This window comes from Montipora foliosa, chromosome 11, assembly GCF_036669935.1.
Source record: "Montipora foliosa isolate CH-2021 chromosome 11, ASM3666993v2, whole genome shotgun sequence".
NCBI lineage: Eukaryota > Metazoa > Cnidaria > Anthozoa > Scleractinia > Acroporidae > Montipora > Montipora foliosa.
The window spans coordinates 5,426,952-5,434,451 of NC_090879.1; positions in this window are offsets into that span (position 1 = coordinate 5,426,952).

A 7,500-nucleotide genomic window follows, 5' to 3' on the forward strand; every position below is an offset into this window, starting at 1 on the left:
TACCATTCGACACACCCATCCGAAAAATTGTTTTTTTTCCCTGAGCGAGACTCGAACCCACGTCTCCCTGAATTAGTCGGGCATGCTAAGCCACTACACCATCAAGGCCACCACGCTGGCAACGCAGCGGATTAATGGGGCGACTTTAGCAACGTGGGGATTCTTAGGGCCCAACTTTTCTTCACTTGAGTGTATATCTTTGCCTCTATAACCCCAGACAGGGCTTAGAACACAAGTGAGAGTTTTCGAGGCAATGAAAGGTATAGACTACGTTAAAGACACTAACACATATCGTGCATTTTACCTTTCGACAGACCCATCCAAAAAATTGGTTTTTTCCCTGAGCGGGACTCGAACCCACGTCTCCCTGAATTAGTCGGGCATGCTAAGCCACTACACCATCAAGGCCACCACGCTGGCAACGCAGCGGATTAATGGGGCGACTTTAGCAACGTGGGGATTCCTAGGGCCCAACGTTGCTAAAGTCGCCCCATTAATCCGCGAACATATACACTCAAGTGAAGAAAAGTTGGGCCCTAGGAATCCCCACGTTGCTAAAGTCGCCCCATTAATCCGCTGCGTTGCCAGCGTGGTGGCCTTGATGGTGTAGTGGCTTAGCATGCCCGACTAATTCAGGGAGACGTGGGTTCGAGTCCCGCTCAGGGAAAAAACCGATTTTTCGGATGGGTGTGTCGAAAGGTAAAATGCACGATATGTGTTAGTGTCTTTAACGTAGTCTATACCTTTCATTGCCTCGAAATCTCTCACTTGTGTTCTAAGCCCTGTCTGGGGTTATAGAGGCAAAGATATACACTCAAGTGAAGAAAAGTTGAGCCCTAGGAATCCCCACGTTGCTAAAGTCGCCCCATTAATCCGCTGCGTTGCCAGCGTGGTGGCCTTGATGGTGTAGTGGCTTAGCATGCCCGACTAATTCAGGGAGACGTGGGTTCGAGTCTCGCTCAGGGAAAAAAAACAATTTTTCGGATGGGTGTGTCGAATGGTAAAATGCACGATATGTGTTAGTCTCTTTAACGTAACCTTTTTCCCATTTTCTAGCAAAGTGTTTTTTTCCCGGTCACCACTTTTGCAATAGAGCTAATACAGTTATTGTAGTCCTTAAATATTTCAAAGCTAGTTTGGACACAGGTGATAAACAAATATGTTGAAAATTGACCAAGTTCAGACTAAAATTGTGTAGCTCCAAAATGGTTTAGAGATAGTGTTTAAGCTCCGACAGTATTTTAAGTATCGTATCTGTAAAGTGCCATCGATTTATGAAGCTTTAGATCCGTTTAGTTGGATAATATTTAACTGAAGGAAAAGCCTACCTTGCAAGTTTTTGTAATTTGTACATTTTAATCGCTTCCGTTTCCCCTTCGTTTGTTCCATTTTCTAGACCAAATTTAGCACAGGCTCTAAACATCGGTCCTCTCCCATCGAAAACAACGGCCGTGGGACGTTACAGGTATGTTAAACAGCTGATCCAGATAATGGTGCATTCAAGCCGCATACACATCACGAATATACTCGATATTAAAACACGCGTGACATTGTGGTGCACTGAAATCCATCTATGTGGTCCTGCGAGAAGATTAAATGAATCAATCACGATTAATTCACTAAGAAAATACAAGCCTCTGACCATCAAGAACAAAGCCTTGGGCTAAATTGAACGTTGAGCGTTGGTCGAGAAGTCATGAGGTTTGTCACGCGCACGCTTTGACCGGACATGGAACGACAGACTCAACCGTAAGCATGGATTTCCTACTTGAGGATCGAAGGAGAAATAAACAATAGCATATGAAATAATTAGTGTTCCTTACCGCAACAACAACAGCGCAATTGTTATTAACTGCACAGCCATGGGCCGAGCGCGGTTCTTGCTCTGCAATCGGTTTATTTATTTATTTATTTTTTCGTTTTGTCGGAGAGCTGAACCAGACTTCCACTCGGCCACATAGCCAGGTTGACTTCTAGTCACGCAACTTAGGATGTTTATTCGCGAAAAAGCTGTTAAAACGTTAATGTACTAAAAAAGTTTTATGAATATAGTCCGCTCTTTATTTACAACAAAATATATATATTTGTCTTATTGAAACATGGAATCGTGACTTTTAAGAAAGAAAGCTAATATTCCATTCCCACCAACAAGACATGTTTAATTAAACTTGGTTTAACAAAATAAAAATAAGTCACAGAAAAATGTAGGACTGGCTTTTCCATGAGATTCAGGTTTGTTTCAACACATGCTTTGACCTGTGCTAAATTCGTAGTCGATAAAAGTCAATAAACATGATTTAAAAAGAAAACACTTTGAAACCGTGTTTAACTAAACATGTTTAAAACATGTTTAAGGTTTGGTGTAAATGGGGCATAAGACCATTACGTCATCGGAGATTTCACAACGGCTACGACTGATGATGTAATCGGGGATTTGACAACGGCTATAAGTAATGGTGTAATACATTTGTGTGCAGCCGTTGTTGTCAGTTTGTTGTGCTACAGATTGATCAAGTGATTTTGGTTCTATAGTCATCAGTGAATCAACAAGGAGTGCTTTGGGATGTGTACTATGTTGCGACTATAGTGGTAAGAAAACAGATAAAATTTAGTTTTGTGGGTGAGCAGTCCCAAATTTCTATTCGGTCATATAGTCAGTGGCACTTCGAATCACGCAACTTATGATGTTTACAGGTATTCGCCAAAAGCTGTTAAAACGTTAATGTACTTAAAATTTTATGAATGTTCCACTCTTTATTTAGCACAAAATATATTGCCTTTTTGTGTTATTTAAGCGGTTGATTCAAAGCGATTATTGAATACATAAAAGGTCATTATGTCATCCATGGAATGTGTCGACGTTTCAACTTTCATTGGTAGGGAAATAACCACCGTACTAAACATAGCCGTGGATAACGTAACTCTTAAATTAAGTGACGCGTGTGACTACTTTGCTAAGCCTTTACTCGTGTAAAAAACCAATTAAATTTTATCGCGACTTTTAGGAAAGAAAGCTGTAAGTTGTTAAAAGTGTTATTTATCGTATCGTTCATACCCATAGATATCCTGATGACAGTTTAATTAAGACCATTACGTTATCGGAGATTCCTCGGAGATTTCACCTCGGCTATAAGTGATAGTGCAATAAGTTCGTGTGCAGTCGTTGTTGTCAGTTGTTGTGCTACAGATTGATCAGGTGATTTTGTGTCTATAGACTGCTTTGGAATGTGTACTACGTCGTGACTATAGTGGTAAGAAAACAGATAAATTTTGAAAGCACTGTTTTAAGATCTGAAAGATCTTCTTGTTTACAAGAGAATTTGACACTTGGCACGCGAATTGCCCGGTTCTTACATAGTCCATCGGTTTGCAAGTGATTTGTGATATCCCTGGGTGCTTTCCATTGAGCCAAAATTTCCGGAAATTTTGGACTGAAGTCAAATGGAAAGGTCCGTTTCGGTTCGCTCCGACCGGAATATTTGGGACCACTTCTGGAGGTGGTCCTCTTTGACCGGTCGGTCCGGTGATGCAACCGACATTTTAGTCGAAACTAACGTAAATGGAACGCTTCGGTCCGGTTCGAAATTGACCATTGATGAAAAATGTTTCATTTTTCCTTGGTTAGTTCCACTGGTCTCGGACCTGATGGTCAGGCATTATGGAAAGCACCCCCTGTCACATTCACCTAGATTGACCGTATTCCGGAATAGGAATACATGGAATAGAAGTTACAAACCCTTCGTTTTTACGGAGATTCACATTAAAATTGTCTAACAGCTTCTAAAATGCTATTTTAAGCATATATTATTATCCTTGTTGCTTCAAAGGCGCCAGACATACCGTTTTAAATTACCACTCCGCTTATTCTTATTCCGGAATAGGGTCAATCGAACGCACCCTTAGTTTTACAACGCTTCCCCTGCATTCCCAAACCTCCCCTTTGAAGTTTGGAAACCAACCACTTTCCATTTTAAGCAAAAACCGTAAATGGATAATCATTTTAAGATTATTATTAGGTTAAATCTAAGTAACAGTAGAAATTTGTGCAAAACGTTCCTTTCAGCCTGAAAACGCAACTTTTTTGTGAAAACGTTTTTTTTTTTTTCAGAAAATGTCGTCTCAATCGAGCTGAGCTATGATGAGCATGTTATGCAAATCAGATTTTTTAACTTTGACATTCCTACTCTACTTCCGACAGCACATTTGGAAACATAACCCGCCCCTTTGGGAAGAAGGTGATTTTCTAATAATAAGAATAAGAATAATAACCTGTACATTGTGTGCATTCATGCATGTTTGCTATTCTATTTTAAACGATTTAATTGCAATATAAAGGCATTAGTTAATAAAGCCACAATCACAATCAATGTATAACTAAACTAATGTCGTTATATTTTTATTTCGACAGTGATTTCATCATATCCATTTAATATTTTCTTTTCATTTATTATTTTTAGCTCTACTACTTTAATTTTGTATCAGCGTTGGTGGGTTCCGGTCAGCGGTCTGTCCCCACTCATTTCCGTCTCGCGAAGAATTTTCTCGGCTTTTCATCGACATATTACAAATCTCCCTCGATTTTAGCCAAATACTTTATTCGGGATGGTCATAGGCATACGTTTACTTGGCATGGTGAACGTAAGTACATCCATGTAACTCGCTGGATAAACTTCATTTCGGAAGAGACTGTCTCAAGCTTTTATTCTTGTCAATAGTGTTCTGTTAAGTCAACTGGATGCGGACAAATTCATCATTACCTATGGTTTTACTTTTCTTGAGGTGATGGTGGATGGAAGAGATTGTTAATCTGACTTGACTGCAAGGGAAATCCATCGATTTGGTCACGAAAAAGGGAGCGAAGATGCCACAGCTTAAGTGTTAAATTGCAAGGAATTACGCGATATGTTTAACGTTAATTTATTTTTCATCGTAGTCACCAATTTAAAACCTCAACAGTCATATTCAGCTTACAGACAAGATAATAATAAATACTCTGAAAGTTTGACCGCCTGCTTTAGAACGTTTTGAGAGCGAAAATTTTAAGTGTAAAAATGACTTAATTTATTTTTTTTACAATTTCCATCAAATTCGTTTATCTCGTGTTGTTAAAATATGACTTTCCCCAAGTTAGTTTTCTGATATTTAACAACCATAACCGCATAATCTCTGTTGCAAATTCAGTTACGGAAAAAAAAAATACTTTGGAAGAAAATGCGAAAAATTATGTGCTCGTTTTTGTCATTTTCCGAAATGATCAACACCAAGAGATCATGATCTCTTGCCGACACCTCACATAGTAAAGCCAACATTTTTCCTTGTTCAAAAAAGTCAAAGCAGTTTTGTAAAATACTTTAGTAATTGGAGGCATAGGTCTCCTCTCTGGTGGAATTTCATTCACAACTGACTCACATGTATGCGAGAGGTAGAGACATATGTTACCCATTTTGAGGGTCAAAACATGGGCTTGTGGCTCTTAGGCAACATATCTCCACACAAAAAATGAAGGGGGAGTTTAAGATTTCCATTTCCAACTTTGCTTGACTTTCTCAGAGACCTGCTCTTACATGTTTCTACGATGGTATTTATATTTAATACTTCTTCTTAACAATACCGGGAGAATATTAGCCTGGTGAGATGTGTTAAAGAGTCATACGATAACTAGCCTGCGAACACAGACGTATTTCCGGCGGTCGTTTCTCTCCCCCGAAAAATAGGGAGCTTAAGCAGGCAGGTTTTTGAGACGCGAACGGCAGCCGGAAGTGAGTTATTTTCCCTTTTAACTTGCTTTCGCACAACCACATTTACAACGCTAAGTATCTTTTTCTCCGTTAGAGATGATTAATACAAAAATCTGGGAGACACCATCACCCAAAATTTTCTCTTCCGGTTGCCGTCCGCGTCTCAAAAACGCACGTGCTTAAGCTCCCTTATAGCGTCTGCGAAACTAATCTGTAAAACGATTTCTGTGACGTGAAATTCTTAGCCAATCAGAATTAGGCTCATAAATCTCCAGAACCAACACGCAGGGAACACGCGATAACAATGGGGATGACAGGCCTACACAACTCCCATCCACGTGTTTAAGTTTTAGCCTGCTTAGATCTGCCCCTTTTGTACGAAATGATCCGGGGATCTTGAAATATTTGGCTAAGTAGCAGTTGTTGCAGGATTAAATGCCATTTTTGCATGAGTATTTGTTTAAGATTGGGCACCGTAGGACGGTATTGTGTGACGAAAAGACAAGATTCGCTTATCTTCTTTGCATTTCTGTAGGAGGGCTTGTTTCCTGCCCTCAAATTTGATGTCTGAGAGTGTAGCCGTAATCAGGCTTTCTGGATATCCTCGTTCAATAAGGCTTTCTCTAAAATGCGAGATTTTAGTTTTGAATTTCCTTTCAGAGGAGTTTGTACGAAGAAGTCTAAATGCTTCGCCCTTGATGAAGCCCTGTTTTTTTTTACCCCTAAAGGGTGGCAACTTGAGATTTGTTTGCGAATCGTTCGCCTTTGAAAACTTTTATATCATGAGTCGCCATGGTCTGAAAGCAATGCTTCAATCTCCATTTGGGCATCTTTCTCTTTGGAGGTTATTGGGACTGCTAGAGGTCCGTCTTCAGTAAGAAGGCTAATGGCCGTGTTTTTCCAGGCAAGATTGCGGTTTCGATCCTTCGGGATCTCGTCAGTTGCTGATAAAAGGAGAGCGATAGAGACCAATGTTCGGTATCATTCAGGCAAATGGCATGTTATTCAAGTTGTTACGCTCAAATGGCGGATCAAAAATTCTGCATTCTAATTGGTTGGTTTGTCACTCGCGAGAAGTGAGCATGTAGCATTCGATCCTATTGTACACAGCTTGATGCTGTGTTTCTTCTTGTGCCTAAAATGTTCTCTTTACAGCATTAGTGGACTGATAGTGTTTTGATGGAATAGCGCTCTTGTTTTCCGCCAGATAGCCAAGTATGAGGGGTTGGCTTTCGGAAGTTCAATGCGTATTCTGTGCTTTTTGTGAAGCTTTAAGTGTAACTATCGCACACTTAATTCTTCACATGCTATAATGACATTTGCGTAAAGTCCGTACTCGCACGTGATAGGACGGAGCCTGCCTCAGACGTTTCTTCGCCTCCAGTGCGCTGCTTTAATCTTAACCCGATCTCTTAACTCGAAGAGCAATGTCATCTTCAAACTGTCTTTTAAGTTACTCCTCAAGCTCGCCCACTTAACGTACGGCTTTCTCGTATCGTAGGGGTCGATAATAGCATTTCGTGCGGCAGTTAGCCCACATAAATCGGCTCGAAGTATGGAAGGAGAGATGTCCAAACACTCTTACAAGACACATTTATCTTCTCCTTTGTAACCAAACATGTCCGTCAAAGAATGTTCGTTTCAAAGGTTCGCTAGTGACAACGATAACACGAATTGCGCGGAGATCACCCGACTCTCTGTTCTCTCATGCAATGAGATTGGCCAAAAAAAAGAAAAAACAAAAGCAGTTACGTCACACAGG